The following is a 17,188-nucleotide window of genomic DNA, read 5'->3' on the forward strand; positions in this document are numbered from 1 at the left end:
TAGTTTCAGCTCAGGTCATGATCTCATGGGTCCTGGGATGGAGCCCCACATCACCTTTGCACTCAGCAGGGAGTCTGCTTGGGGATTCTCATCCTCTGCCCCTCTTCCCACTCACATGTGTGCATGCGTGCTCTCTCTCTAGAACAGATAAGTAAATCTTGAGGAGAAAAAAAAGCTTGCAATGATTTGAAAGGGCTTGTAGGCTTGTTCTGAAATGGTAATAGCTGTAATTTTGTCTATCCTGGAAAGCAGATAGTTTATATGGATAAAGAAGTGTGGAAAAGGTGGGAAGAGTAAACAGGGATAAAGAAATGTGGTAGAAAAAGTACAAAGAAGAACGACTATCAAAAGGTGAGTTTGGGAACCAGTGAAGACCTATTTCACATGTTAGGTATTAGAATTATCAAATGGCAGGGTGATCAAATTCATAAATCATTTAAACCTTATTTCCATGGAAAAAAGCTTTCTCTACTTGCTCGATAAAACTTGCCAAAAAGATAACCCTTACTTATTGCTTAAGTTCATTTCTGCATGCACTGAAAGGATGTATATTGTATTACCAGGTAAGGGATTGGGACAATTCACCTACTTCCAATTAACTTATCTAGAAGTTGTGATATGAAAGAGTGTAGTAGAGCACAAGAAGTTTGCTTGTTTTCCACAACTGGACCACAAGACTGTAGCTTACTGTCAATGTAAAATCAGTCTCCCATGAGCCCTTCACAGCTAAGCCTGAGACTCGGTTATAATACAGTGGTTGGAATTAGGTGCTAAGGGCCGAGAATTACCGTGGCTTCCCTACATAACATTCTGAGCAGGATTGCATATGGTGTTGCATATGTGTGTACAAGTATTCCTTAGCAACACAACAGCTTGTGAAGAGGGTTATATTAGTAAGAATGCTGCTGGTAACCAGAGAAGACCCAATTCTGTGGGCTCATAAAGAGTTTAGAGATAACAGAGAACCCTGGTTTCCTTCCTTCCTTCCTTCTCAACCTGTCACTCTGCATTTTCTTTCTGGGCTAATAATACTCCTGATCAAAGATGCCTACCATGATTTCCAGGTGTCACGTATAAGCCAACAATGTCCAGTGAAAGAAAATAACCTGTTTTTTCTTTGCCGTTAGTGACTGTAAAACCTTTCCCAAAGCTTGGCATACTCCCCCTTGTGCCTCGACTACATCTGGCTCAAATACCTGACAAAGGGAATGAGACCACTCTGGTGTAGATGGGTCATATTTACTCAAGTTGCCTGCATGAGAGTGGGCACTGGATCAAAACAGACGGCCAAAATGAAGAAGCAAATAAGGGCTTCCGAGCAGGCATAACCAAACTGCAACAGGGGGAAATGAAATGTTGAGGACCGATAAGATATCAGACATCTTCTGCCCTGGAAGAAGAGCTTGGTCTAAGACTGGTTCTCAACCACATCAAACTTAGCAGATCCTTTTTACTATAACATGGGAACATTTGTAACCTTGATCACACCCACTATCCTAAAAAGAAATTTATATATAGCTCACCTATATACACAGTTTCAGAAAGGGTCAGTCTCCTGTCTTTACTGTGAAGGAGAAATGAAATCAATTTGTGATAAAACATGCATTTCAACATATAAACGCCCAGATACTACTACACTAGAAAACATGAAGTAAGTAGTCAGGTGTTTGCTCTTAAGCATGAAAGAAGTGAAATTGCTCAATCAAGTACTGTTAACACTCGGATATTTTAAAATGAAGACTGAATTCATGGGGCACCTGGTGGCTCAGTGGTTGAGCATTTGCCTTTGGCTCAGGTCATGATCCCAGGGTCCTGGTATAGAGACCTATACCGGGTTCCCTGCAGGGAGCCTGCTTCTCCCTCTGCCTGTGTCTCTGCCTCTCTCTCTGTGTCTCTCATGAAGAAATAAATAAAATCTTTTAAATAAGACTGAATTCATGATTCATGAAAGCTATAAGGTTACATATAATGTGTACTCACAACATGTATGTTTTATTGGCTAAAGAACATATATAACATTACTGTTGGAAATACCATTTTCCAATTAGTGATCAAATTCTTGCTGAAGTCTTTTTTTTTTTTTTTTTTAAGATTTTATTTACTTATTCGTGAGAGACACAGAGAGAGGCACAGACACAGGCAGAGGGAGAAGCAGGCTCTATTCCATGCAGGAAGCCTGATGTGGGACTCGATCCCTGGTCCCCAGGACCACACCCTGGGCTGAAGGCGGCACTAAACCACTGAGCCACCCAGGCTGCCCTCTTGCTGAAGTCTTGATTAAAAGAATAATATTCCTTCTGTTGGTAGCATAGTTTGTCTCTAGAGAATATTTAAATTATATAAGTAACAAGATAGTAGTCCTAGGCTCAGATAAAAAAGGTAGCTTGATATTTTTATTGAAGTAATGTTGACATTTTGTAAGTTTAATGTGTACATTTGGTACATTTATATATTGCAATATGATTACTAGGGTTACCTAACACCTCTATTATGTCACATAAATATCATTTCTCTTGGGGTGCCTGGATGCCTCAGTTGGTTAAGTGTACAACTCTTGGTTTCGGCTCATGTTGTGATCTTAGGGTGGTGAGACTGAGCCCCACATTGGGCTCACTGCTTAGCGGGGAGTCTGCTTGAGATTCTCTCTCTCCCTCTCCCCCACCCATTCCTCTCCACTTGCATGCACATGCTCTCTCTCTCTAATAATCTTTAAAATTTTTTCTTTTATGTGGTGGAAACAATTAAGATCTAGTCTCTTAGCGACTTTGAAGGTTATAATACAGTATTGTTGCCTATAACCACTATCCTGTGCATTAGATATCCAGGACTTACTTACCAGTTGAAAATTTGTACTTCACATTTTAAAATATTTAATAGTTTTTATAATAGTTTTAGATTTGTAGAAATGATGCAAAGTTCCCATATATCCCAGTTTCCTTTATTTTTAAAGTCTTATATTAGTATGCTAACTTGTTACCACTAATGAAACTACATTGATGCATTATTATTAACCAAAGTCTAGACTTTATTTAGATTTTCTTAGGTTTTTTTTTTTTTAAGATTTTATTGTATTTGAGAGAGAGAGTGTGTGTGTGTGTTAGTGAGAGAGAGCGAGCACAAGCTGTGGGGAGGGGCAGAAGCAGAGGGGAAAGCAGACTCCCTGTTGAGCAGGAAGCTTGACAAGGGGCTCCACCCCAGGACCCTGGGATCATGACCTGAGCTGAAGGCAAACACTTAACAGACTGAGCCACCCAGGCACCCCCAGATTTTCTTAGTTTTTAGCTACTTTCCTTTGTTACAGGATTTCATCCAGGATCCCATATTACATTTAGTCACGTCTCCTTAGACTCCTGTAGAATGTGATGGTTTTTTAGACTTCCCTTGTTCTGGAGAACTTTGATAGTTTTGAGGAGTGATGACTAGTCAGAGTGTTTTCTCAGTTGGGATTTTATTAATAGGAATTTTTTTCTCATGATGAACCTGGGATTGTGGTTTTATAGGAGAAAGCCTATAGAGGTAAAGTGTCCTTATCACATCTGATCAAGGGTGCACATAATCAACACGGTGTATCACTGATGTGCATCTTGATCACTAGGCTGAGGTGGCTTTGGTTGTTTCTCTACTGTCAAGTTAATCTCCACCTACCCCCTTTCCAAGCTGTGCTCTTTGAAAGGTCAGTAAAAAAAAAAAAAAAAAAAAAAAAAAAAAAGGTCAGTTATGTGAAGCCCAACTTCTTAAGGGGAAAAGCAAGTTTTTTACCTATACGAATGCTCAGTGAGACTTTTTAAAGTTGTGCAGGCCTTTACAGGATGTCTCACAACTCTGTCCCACGTCCACTAAGGAAGGACCAGTTGTGAAACTCAGCCGGAAATGCCCCATGAGTTTCCAAAACTACCCCTAGGGGTCAGGATTGCCCTGTGGAGAGCCACTGGTCTCAGCTCTCAACCACTAGTTTCTGTAAAGTGGAGTGTGAACTTAGAGCATTTACAAAGGAATCTGAGTTCAGAATCAATAGTTTCATGCTTTTCTCTGTGGGTTTTTTTTTTTGCCTCTAACTCAGAAGCAGTTTATTTTAGTTTTTTGTCTTTGAGAGTTCTTCAGAACATTCAATTTTCCTTTTACATAAACTTTCTTTGTTGCTTAAATTCATTTTGCATTTTATTTCATTTTAAAAGTTTTTTTAGAGAGAGAGCACATATGAGCAGGGGGAGGGGCAAAAGGAGAGGGAGAGAGAGAATCTCAAGCGGACTCTGCCCTGAGCACAGAGCCAGATGTGGGGTGTGATTCCAGAGACCCTGAGATCATGACCTGTAGTTGAAGTCAAGAGTCCTACACTTAGGGTGCCTGGGTGGCCCAGTGGTTAAACATCCACCTTCAGTTCAAGTCATGGTCCTGGGGTGCTGGGATCAAGCCCCATGTAGGGTTCCCTGATCAACAGCCTGGTTCTCCCTTTCCCCAGACCCCACTCATGCTCCCTCATTCTCTCACTCTCTAATACATACATACATACATACATACAATCTTTAAAATAAAGAGAGAGAGTCCCACACTTAAATGACTGAGCCACCACGTGCCCCTGTATTTTATTTTAAACTAGAGCCTAAAAATGGACCACGAATCTATGGCACACTGGGAGCAGAAGCGCCACCCTGTGTTTATTTGAGAAAGTGCTAGTCAATATACACAGAAAACCAATGTAGTGTAATCATCATATTGAACAGCCTCACTCTTCCCCAGGGGTGGTCTCTGTACCAGCAGCAGCAGCAGCACTGGACACCTAGTTAAAAATTAAGATCTTCAGGCTTCACCTGAGACCTCCTGAAGGCGAAGCTTTATTTTCAAAGGATCTCCAAGCAATTAGTAAACAAAATAAAGTTTGAGAAGCAGTTATACAGACTCTTTTCTAAAGCCACTAATATTAGTGTATCTCCAAAAATATGAATTCTTTTCTCCCACTATTATAAATATAGTAAAACACTCATTATTTGTAGCAATGAATATAAGGGACATGTATCTAATCTACAAACTTAGAAGTGTAAGAAATGGAATTTTTATTCTAATTACACATAATCTAAAGGCCCCATTTTCTAAAGGGGTAGGTAGATACTGAATCTCAATAAATTCAGGCTCTCTCCTGCTGCCTTTATCTGAGGTAAAATCTTAAGTTCCTGTAATGTCTGGAAGATTGGAGGAATGTGAGCATCTTATCTTTCCACAGCAGAATCACTCTATTGACATTTGTTAAAATGTCAAGTATCCTTTTTGGTCCTTTGTTATAGATCTATGTAGTCTGCTGTTAGACTATCCTGCATTCTTAAGGTTGAGGCTCTTTCAGGTCTGTCACCTTTCTTGCTACTTCATTCTTCTATTTCCATGCTGTGTCAGCTATTTCCCCATTCTGCTGTTTCCATGTTATGTCAAGGAACTCCCTGGGGCTAAGAGTTTTTCTCTATAACATTTACCCAGGGAACACTAGATCGTTCTGCAGCTCCTATATCACATGAGACCATGGGAAACTAAGTCATGAGGTTTATATATGGTCCACCTATTAGACATCTACCACGGCCATTTCCTCAGGGATCCGCTAACATCCAGGGTTTCTACCTGGGATGCCAAATAGAGGGCCCCTTTCTATTCCAGAACTGCAGACACTCTGTCCCAGGACTCTGATTTCCCTTGACCTTAACCCACAGGTGTAGAGGAAGGTGGGGCCTCTAGGGGATTTACCAGGTCTCAGAGCTCTCCCTCCTCACAACTCAAAGCATGAAGTTTAGATTTTTAAAAGTCAAAGGCCCTTTTCTTTTGTAACATTCCAAATGCCCGTGTTGTAGCTGCCTGAGAAGAGAAGGGCCATGGGTCACAGAAATGTAGGGAGAAAAGTTAACGTTTTAAAGTACCATGCCACATGAATAATAGGATATAAATCCTTTAAGTTTTTATACAGCATTTATAAACTCTTATATTATGTGGTGTGCTCAACATGAGTGGGGACACACAATCAATAATATTAAGTGTTCTCACAGAATCAGAAGGTATGCATAAGGGATGCTTTACTGAACATTATAATTTGTGGAGCAAACTGCACAGAACAACTACAGCACAACACTGAAGCAAAGTCAAGAGTAAAATAGGTTTATTTATTTATTAAATATTTTATTTATTTATTTATGAGAGACACACAGAGAGAGGCAGAGACATAGGCAGAGGGAGGAGCAGGCTCCCTGTGGGGAGCCTGATGTAGGACTTGATCCAGGGATCCCGGGATCATGTCCTGAGCCAAAGTCAGATACTCAACTGCTAAGCCACCCAGGCATTCCATAAAATGGGTTTAAAAGCAATAATAACTAACCTACTCAGGGCTTTTAGTGGTAAGTTGTAACACCCAAAGGACCACCCTTAAATCAGTGCTCCCCTTTTGGGAGCAAGGACCCCTAGACAAGCAGGGCCTAGTGTTGTGGGGGTTGGAAGCAAAGATGCCCCAAGGGAATAACTAAGCAATGGTGGTAGGCAGGGGCTGCTCATATTTCTACCCTTTGGTTCCTAAACCGATATAATGCCTATTGGGAGTACAGAACTAATAATGATACTTGATTCAGGGTATACAATGTGCCCTGGCAGATGGCATCATATCATTGCAGGGTTCTATCTCCAAGCTGATACCTCAGCTACACCTTTAGAAGAGTATCTCATCATACTCTCACACCAGCAGCTTCTCATCTCTCCAAATCTAATTTAAACTGGCTCAAGCACCCACATGCCATTACAAGGGAAGTTCAGAATCACTCTTGGTGGTGCAGTATCTGATAGCGGGTTCCATGGCCACATGTCCACTACTACATCTCCTTTGTTGTAAAATGGACCCTTCGGCTGTCATCACTATGAGAAAAACATGCTCCAGGCAGCCACTGCCCTTCTAGCCTAGATCCAATCATGGGATGCATGGAGCAGAGCCATCCCAGGTGTCCCATACGCTGAAAAAGAGTGACCTTAGCTGATCTGCATGGGCAAGAAATAAGTGCTTACTGTATGCTACTGAGATTTTGTGGCTGTTTGTTACACAGCGTTTTTGTGGCAATAACTGCTTGGCACACATTTATATCTTTACACCCCAAATTTCTTAGTTCATCTGGTTCTTCTTTCTAACTTCTTAAGTGGAATGATTACTTATTAATACTATTTTTAAATCTCAAAAGTGTACTTAAAAATATTAGGTTTTCCTGATGATACAAACAAATGGAAAGATATTCCATGCTCATGGATTAGAAGAACAAATATTGTTAAAAGTCTATGCTACCCAAAGAAATCCACAGATTTAATGGAATCCCTATCAAAATACCAACAGCATTTTATACAGGATCAGAACAAATAATCCTAAAATTTTTATGGAAGCACAAAAGACCCATAATGGTCAAAGAAATCTTGAAAAAGAAGAACTGGAGGTATTATAATCCCAGATTACAAGATACACTACAAAGCTGTAGTAATAAAAACAGTGTGGTACTGGCATAAAAATAAACACACAAATCAACAAAGAGTCCTGAAGTAAACCTACAATTATATGGTCAATTAATCTATGACAAAGCAAGCAAGAATATGCAATGCGAAACATACAGTCTCTTCAACAAATGGTGCTGGGAATACTGGAAAGCTACATGCAAAAGAATGGAACTGGACTACTTTCTTACTCCACACACAAAAATAAACTCAAAATGAATTAAGGACCTAAACATGAGACCTGAAACCATAAACATCCTAGAAGAGAGCACAGTCAGTAACTTCTCTGACATCGGCCATAGCAACATTTTTCTAGATAGGTCTCCTGAAGCAAGGGAAACAAAAGCAAAAGTATACTATTGGGACTACATCAAAATAAAAAGCTTCTGCACAGCAAAAGAAACAGTCCATGAAAGTAAAGGACAACCAACTGAATGGGAGAAGATATTTGCAAATGACATATCTGATAAAGGGTTAGTATCTAAAACATATAAAGAATTCATACAACTCAACACACACAAAAAACAAATAATCCAATTAAAGAATGGGCTGAAGACATGAATGGACATTTTCTCAAAGACCTACAGATGGCCAACAGCCACATGAAAAGATGCTCAAAATCACTAATCAGCAGGGAAATGCAAATCAAAACCACAATAAGATATCACATCACCCTTGTGAGAATGGCTAAAATCAACAACACAAACAACAGGTGTTGGTGAAGATTTGGAGAAAGAAGATCCCTCTTGCACTGCTGGTGGGAATGCAAACTGGTGCAGCCACTGTGGAAAACAGAATGGAGGTTCCTCAAAAATTAAAAATAGAGCTACGTATGATCCAGTAACTCCACTACTGGGTATTATTCAAAGAATATGAAAACACTAATTTGAGAAGATATATGTACTCCTATGATTACTACAGCATTATTTACAATAGCCAAATTATGAAAGCATCCCAAGTGTCCATTGATAAATGAAAAGATAAAGATGTGGTATGTATACACAATGCAATATTACACAGCCAGAAAAGAATGAAATCTTGTCATTTGCAAAAACATGGATGGAGCTAGACAGTATAATGATAAGTGAAATGAGTCAGAGAAAGACAAATACAGTGTACTTTCACTCATATATGAAATTTAAAAGGCAGAACAAATGAACAAAGAAAAAAAGAGAAAACCACAAAATAGATTCTTAATTCTAGAGAACAAACTGATGGTGACCAGCGAGGAGATGGGAGGGGGATGGGTGAAATACTTGAAGGGAATTAAGAGTACACTTACCATGATGAGCACTGAGAAATGTACAGAGTTGAATCACTGTATTGTATACCTGAAACTAATATAGTACTGTATGTTAACTAAGCTGGGATTAAAAAAAATAGGTAATTAGGTTAAAATGAAAAACAAATTTAAAAAAATAAAAATATTAGCTTTTCCTTAGAACGGTTTTGCTCACACAGCACAGCTTTTATTTACTATGTAGGCACACAGTGTTATTCTTTTATATGTATTTTTTAAATGTCCATTTTGATTTCCTCTTTAACTCTAGAAGATAAATCTTATTTTGTTACCGTTTTGATGTTAATTGTAGTTTACTGCATTGTGGCTAGTGAATGAGAACTGTGTCATTTCTTCCTGTTGAAATTTACTATAATTTTCTTTGTGAACAAGCATATGCTTGATTCTTGCTACTGTTCCTTGGACAAAAACGGAATGTATCTTGTTATGGTACACTAAGTTCTATTTACAACAGCTAGATCAAGCTGAGAATTTAATTAAAATACTCCACAGTCACTGCTATCCCCTCCCCCTCCTTCTTATCCTTCCTCTTTTTCTTCTTCCTCTTCCTCCTCTTCCTCTTCTTATTTGTCTACTTGGTGCACTGAATTCTAAGAAACATATTGAAGCCTCTTAAAAAAATGTAGTTTTACAATTTTTTTTTTTTGGTAAGTTTTTGCCTCCCATAGTTTGCTACTATAATTTTTGATACATAAAGGTTTAGAACAGATCTTCATTTCTTGGACTTTTATCATAAAAAATACCCTTTCTTTTTCTGTGTAATGCTGTTGGTCTTGAATTCCATTATATGTGAAATTGATATTGCCACCTGTACTTTCTTTTTGTTTGCATTTAGGTGGAATTTTTGCTCTTCTCTTTCTCCTTTAAAATTTTTCTACTTTATTATTTTTAGCTAGTCAAAGTACATAGAAAAAAAGTGAATCGTTTCCTTCTCCTCCAATAACATCTTTTTTTTTTTTTTTTTACGATTATTTATTTATTCATGAGAGACACAGAGAGGGAGAGGCAGAGTCACAGGCCGAGGGAGAAGCAGGCTCCTTGCAGGAAGCCCGATGTGGGACTCCATCCCAGGACTCCATGATCATGCCCTGAGCTGAAGGCAGATGCTCAACCGCTGAGCCACCCAGCAGGCGTCTCCAGCAACAGCGATCTTTTTTTTTTTTTTTTTTAAAGATTATTTTATTTATTCAGGAGAGACACAGGCAGAGACACAGGCAGAGGGAGAAACAGGCTCCTTGAAGGCAGCCTGATGCAGAACCCCATCCCAGGACCCCGGGATCATGCCCTGAGCCAAAGGCTCAACCACTTGAGCCACCCAGATGCTCCCAATAACAGCTATCTTGAATAAATTAATGTTAAAACGTTGGTGTATACCTATACCTTCAATACTATTCCTTAAAGTTCATAAGTAAGTATAACTGTGTTATGGTAGGCTGAATAATGGTTCCCCAAAATACCCAGGTCCTAATCTCTGGAGCCAGTGAATGTTACCTTCTATGGAAAAACAGTCTTTGTATATGTGGTTAAGTTGGGGATTTTGAGATCAGGAGATTATCCTGAATTATCCAGGTGGACCCTAAATGCAATCATAAATGTCCCTGTAAGAAGAGAGAGAGACATTTGACACAGAAGAGGAAAAGACAATCTGGCAATGCCAGTAGAGACTGAAGTGATATGGCCCCAAGCCAAGGAATGTTGGCAGCCACCAGAAGCTGGAAAAGACAAGGAACAGATTTTCCTCTAATGACTCTGAAGAGAACATAGAAATTCAACATATTTATAATACTCTTTGATATATCTTTAGACACATAAGGGTATATAGTGCTTTATAACTCTCAAGGTACGAATATAGGTCCAGGACTCCTATCTCTGCAAATCAAATTTAAATTGGCTCAATCATCCAGATACCATTTAGGTAGGAAATTCAGAATCACTCTATTGGTCTACTCCCATTGACCTGAAATTGATTTTTCTCAATGAAGTATGTGTGCCTTCTGTATCACAACCATCTGAAGATATTGTTAAAAACAGACTCCCCTGATATCCATCAATTAGAATCTCTGGCAGATCATTCTATGCACAACCAACACATAATCTTTCTTAGTCTGAAATTTCCACATGACTTCTAGACTAGCACTCCCCAATAGAATTTTCTACAATGAAAGAAATGTTCTACACGTGCATTGTGTAGCCCCTGGCCACATGTGGTTATTGAGTTCTTAAAATGTGACTAGTGTGACTGAGAAACTGAATTTCTAACTTAATTAAATTTAAATAGTCACATGAGGCTAGAGGCTACCTATTGGATGGTGCAGTTCCAGATGGTTAGTCCTTGAGAGCAAATGCTGCATCTTCAATCTCTGTATCCCCTCTGTGCCTGGCACATGGTAACCTGTAAATAAAAACTGAAATAGGAAGCAGGCCTGCACTACTTTCATTTTTTGAGGTTCCTGGTATATTAAGAAGAAATGACAAAACAGGATTACAAAATTTGTGGTAGATTTTAACTGTTTACACTCCTTTTTTATCTTGTAATGAGGAATTTTAACATTTACTCTTAGCAACCTTCAAATATGCAATACAGTATTGTTACTATTTTTAAAAGATTTTATTTATTCATGACACACACACACACACACACACACACAGGCAGAGACATAAGCAGAGGGAGAAGCAGTCTTCCTGCGGGAAGCCATCTGATGCAGGACTCAATCCCAGAACCCTGGAATCATGACTAAACCCGAAGGCAGATGCTCAACCAGTGAGCCATCCAGGTGTCCTGCAATACAGTATTATTAACTGAAGCTACCATGCTGTACATCCCATCCCCACAATTTCTTTTATAACTGGAATTTTGTACCATCTGACCCCCTTCACTCATTTCACCCATTCTCCAGCCTCTGCCTCTGTCAACAACCAATTGTTCTCGGTATGTTTGAGCTCAGTTTTGTTTTTCTTATTGTTTTAGATTCCACATTTGAGTGCAATCATATGGTATTTGTTTTTCTGTCCGACTTATTTCACTTAGCATGATGCCCTCAGGATCTATCCAACTTGCTGCAAATAACAAAATTTCATTCTTCTTTTATGGCTTAATCATATCTATTGTTCATACATACATATTGTCTCTTTATTCATTCAGGAACACTTTGCTTCCATATCTTGGCTATTGTAAATAATGCTTTAATGAACATGGGAGTGCAGATATATTTTTAAAATAGTGTTTAGGGGTGCCTGGGTGACTCAGTGGTTGAGTGTCTGCCTTTGGCTCAGGGTGAGATCCCGGGGTCCTGGGATGGAGTCCTGCATCAGGCTCCCCACAGGGAGCCTGTTTCTCCCTCTGCCTGTGTCTCTGTGTCTCTCATGAATACATAAGCAACATCTTTTAAAAAAATAGTGTTTACATAAATACCCAGAAGTGAAATACTGGATCATATGGTAGTTCTATTTTTAACCTTTTGAGGAAGCTCCATACTGTTTTCCATAGTGGCTGCACCAATTTACATTCCCACCAACTGTGCACAAGGATTCCCTTTTCTCCACATCCTTGCCAATACTTGTCATTTCTTACCTTGTACTTTCTTTTTTTTTTTTTTAAGATTTTATTTATTTATTTATTCATGATAGAGAGATAGAGAGAGAGGCAGAGACACAGGCAGAGGGAGAAGCAGGCTCCATGCCGGGAGCCCAACATGGGACTCGATCCCGGGACTCCAGGATTACCCCTGGGCCGAAGGCAGGCGCTTACCTTGCACTTTCAAAGTGCCTTTTTTGTCTATTCTCCAGATAATTACAAGATTAAAATATTATATCATAGACACATTGTAGTGTGATGAGAATGCCTAATTGTTACAGAGTATTCAATTGCCTTTGTACCTTCAACTTAACAAATATAAAAGATGTAGTAAGACAGTGGCAAATCCTGCTTTAAGAGTTTCTGTGTACCTTCGGGGATCCCCAGGTGGCTTGGCAGTTCAGCGCCTGTCTTCGGTCCAGGGTGTGATCCTGGAGTCCTGGGATCGAGTCCCACATTGGGCTCCCTGCATGGAGCCTGCTTCTCCCTCTGCCTGTGTCTCTGCCTCTCTCTTTATGTCTATCGTGAATAAAAAAATATTAAAAAAATTTTTTCTGTGTACCTTCAGTTGAAGCATATACGTGCATATATATATATGCCTGTGAATACAAATCAGGTCACTACTACATGGTAGAAAGAAATTTAAAACAAATAATATGATTTAGATTAGCTAGTAGAAAAGATAATTCTTCAAATTCTGGCCTACTAAAAGAATATATTGAGAGAGGCTGTGAGAAATTATTTGATTGGAGAATTAGGGATTTTTTTTTTTTTTTTTAAGATTTTATTTATTTATTCATCAGAAAGAGAGAGAGGCGGAGCCTGATGTGGGACTCGATTCCAGGTCTCCAGGATCACGCCCTGGGCTGAAGGGGGCGCTAAACCACTGAGCCACCCAGGCAGCCCAAGAATCAGGGATTTCAAGTTTCCTACGTATGCTTGCCAATTACCTTACCTATCTACTTCCATCAGAAGAGGGAGAGAAAAGACTGACATCGTATAGATTGGCAATAGTATTAAAACTTCTTTGAAAATAATTCATTTTTCTAGCTGAATTGAAACCCTGGAGACCTAATAAAACAAGACATTCTTATCAGCATGGAAGTTTCCAATCCTGCTCGAAGTAAGGGCACATGGCTACATATAAGGCAGTTATCATTATAGGTTTATTATTAATTTCTCTAGCTTTTGCCACAATCAACTGAGGTGGCCAGTGCAACTGCACACAGAATATAGAGAATTATAACTAAGTCCAAGCAAGAGAAAACCCAAATTTAAATAGGTTAGGACCAGGGAACAAATTAGAATGCAAATATGTAGGCCACAGGTTCCTATTGAGGCACTAAAGCTGAGATAAAGTTTGACTCAGAGCTTCCTGATGGCCACAGTGAAAAGGGAAACACATCTAGTTACATAATCTACTTGTTTGTAAGGAAGACATATTCAATTATTCAAGGGCAGCCAGGCATTTCATATCACTTGGCTCTGAAAGATAATTCTCTCACAGAATTTTCCATGGGCAACATAAAATGACCAAATGCACAAGCGCTGCAGTAAATGCATTAGTGGGCTTTGTGGAGGAGTCACTTCCTCCTCCTATGTATGCTGAAGACACAATATTCAAAAGACAAGTCAGTAAAACACTCCTGGAAGGGGGTGAGAGGGTTTCCGTGTGTATGAGCTTAGGATAATATGATCAGGTACGTAGTTTTCTGAGGGACCGGCGAACACTCTGTTGTTGAGTAATGGCGAATTCATATTGTTTAGAATTCAGGAATCCAATTCGCAGATGGCAGGTGGTTGACAACCTCCTATGAAGAATGAGTCATCCCATGGAGATTCTCACCTAGATAGAAACATATCTCTCTATGTGGTGGTGAACAGAGGGAGAACCTGGAGGGAATCCAGGATTTTCCTTTAAAAACAGCTCTTCAAAAATAAGAAAAATAGGTGTGCCTATGTGGCTCAGTCAGTTGAGCATTCAACTCTTGATTTCAGCTCAGATCATGATTTCAGGGTTGTTAGATTGAGCTCCCTGTTGGGCTCCGTGCTCAGTGTGGAGTCTACTTGTCCCTCTCCCTCTGCTCCTCCCTTGCTCTAATAAATAAAATTTTTAAAATAAGAAAAATTAATAAGTGTTCAAGTCCATAAAGTTCTATCTGATAGAACAGATGGTCTGTAAACTCACATACAAACCTGGTTTTTGTGTGTGTGTGTGTTTTCTTCGTTTTTACAAAGTCAACTAGGTAACTAACACATTAGTTACCAATACTTAGAGAGCAATAGATTTCAAATCTGGCAACCCTGATAGTGGTCCCACCACTTGGCAACAATCTGCTGGGTTGAGGGTAGAGCATTTAGGTATGTGAATGCCCTGTTAGAAAATGAAGATTTGGACTGAAAAATTTTCAAAGAAATGATCAATTGTTCACTTTGGATATAGGAAAATCTGTATAATGTTCCCATGAAATGTATGGCTTTTAGCAAAGTGACTGGCCAGCAGGTCTACCTGAAAGAATCACTTGCAAAATATATCTTTAAATAAAGAAATGAATCTGGTATTTTATCGGATCTAAGCCAATTAAACTTGAGAACATGTACCAAAATAATTATTTTTATTTTAGAACAAGTGATCTTTATCCATTCTTTCAGTCAATGGTAAATCACAAAATCAACTGTATATGAAACTTCATTATAATAAAATATCAGCATTAAGGAAGATAATCGACTTTTTATCTTTAAAGCAAGGTAGTATATGTCAAAATAATCCAAAAGTGGTTTTCAGATTATTTAGAAATAGTTTAAAAACAAGGAGGTCCACAACATGCATGCTACTTGAAATACTTTATGATCTGTTTGAACACAAATTCTATTGATCTGGACTTCCAAGAAATGCAGAAGTCCTGGTTTTCTAAGAACTAGGACTCTATATTGAACCCGTGGAATTCAACTTGAAATTAGTTCTTGTTCACAGAATAAAGCCTGAGAAATCATTTAAAGCAGCAAACATTGTTTTATTTGCATTTTCTAATTATAAATGTACACTATCAAAAATTTAGAAAATAAAGAATTTAGAAAAAAAAAAGAATTTAGATTATTTTTTCCCCAACTTTTTATTTTGAAAAATTTCAAACCAACAGAATACAGATACACAGACCAACAGTCCTCCCAGTTACTAATTAATGCTGAGCCTCAATTTACTCGGAGCTTCTTGGCAAAGTGAAAGGAGTAAACAGTTATATAATTCACATGGCCTATAAGGAAAAAACATATCAATTACTCAAGGGTAGCCAAGTGTATTGTGACATTTGGCCTGAGAAAAAATTCTCTTGTGTTCACTTAATAAGGAATACAAAGCATATCATACACAACAACCTACAGTTACTGCATCGATGAGTTCTGGAAACTATGTCATCTAGTATCCCTCAATGTTAGCAGAGGGTATGAAAGTAGCAGCCTGGAGGGAAAAGCATAGACTCTAGGCTCTCACTGCCTAGGGTTGAATCCTGGCCCCATCAATTATTGTGTGATCCTGAGTAAACTATTTAATCTTTCTGTGCCTTAGTTTCCTGATTTATAAAGTATTGTGATTAATACCACATACCTCGAAGAGCTGTTATGAGACCTAAATGAGTTAATACCTAGCATCTACCTAAATCAAGACCTGGCATATAGTAAGCATCATTATTAAAATAAATGCTAAAGAAAAAGTGTGCACATGATGTGGTAGTATAGAGGAAGGGCACTTAAACCAAGGGCTGAGGAAAGATGGATGCCTGTGCTGGGTCCAAATCTTAGTCTACTACTTAATTGCTGTTAGTATGACCTTGACCAGATTACTTCAACTTTGTTTTCTCGCCCGCTATAATAGAGATATAATGTCACCTGTTGCTACAGTAAGCGTATGTCTACAAAATTAAATGAGATACTGAGGAGTAGATAAGCAGATGTAATAGAACATGGTATGTATAATAAATAGATGTTTCTTCTTGGATCTGGTGGAAAAGTCAATGAATTCCTCTAGCATTCAACTTTTACACATGTCCATTTTTTTCCCAATTAAACAGTGTAATTTGTTTAGAACTGGTTGTACATAAATAATCTTTCAGATCACAAAACTACTTAGGAATGTTTAATGATTGGCATTGGCTTAGCACAACCCTGTTTTTTTTTAATAACCGTTGAAAATGTTGTGGTACAGTTATATCCATTTCTGAGGCATACTATGCCTGAGAGAGTAGGTAAATACCTTGATTTCCATTAGACAAAACTGCCGCCGTATCTGTATCGCTTTATACATCCCTCATTTCATTTCATACAGGTTTCTACTATAGCATGTGGAATACTGTGTTACAGATAATAGTTCATTCAATTTGTACCTTGCTTTGTTTAAAAAAGAACTATGGTGATTAGTTACATACTTACTTATGTGTTTACCTCCCTTCCAAAATCTGTGAGCTTCTCAGATAACTATGTCAGAGCCATAGTGTCTACACAGAAGCTGGCATATAATATACTGACTATCAATGTTTGGTGAAGTAATCTGAGTAGGATTTGAAGTGTGCTGTTATAAGCAAATGAGTTTAATATAAAGTTGGGGGGATTACCCAGGAATTTATGTGAAAATCAGAGACAGCCTGATCTCTCTTTGGGTGGATGAGAAAACCAAAGCCTGGAATAGTTAAGTGATTTTTATTCAAGGTTATTTAGCTAGTTTGTTGCCAGAACCCAGACTAGAGTTTTAAAATTCCACTTGCAAACCACTGCAGGGTCCAATCCACTATACTGACCTGCCTTTCAGACCCTAGTGATTCGATGTC

Source organism: Canis aureus, chromosome 7 (genome assembly GCF_053574225.1).
Source record: "Canis aureus isolate CA01 chromosome 7, VMU_Caureus_v.1.0, whole genome shotgun sequence".
Taxonomy (NCBI): Eukaryota; Metazoa; Chordata; class Mammalia; order Carnivora; family Canidae; genus Canis; species Canis aureus.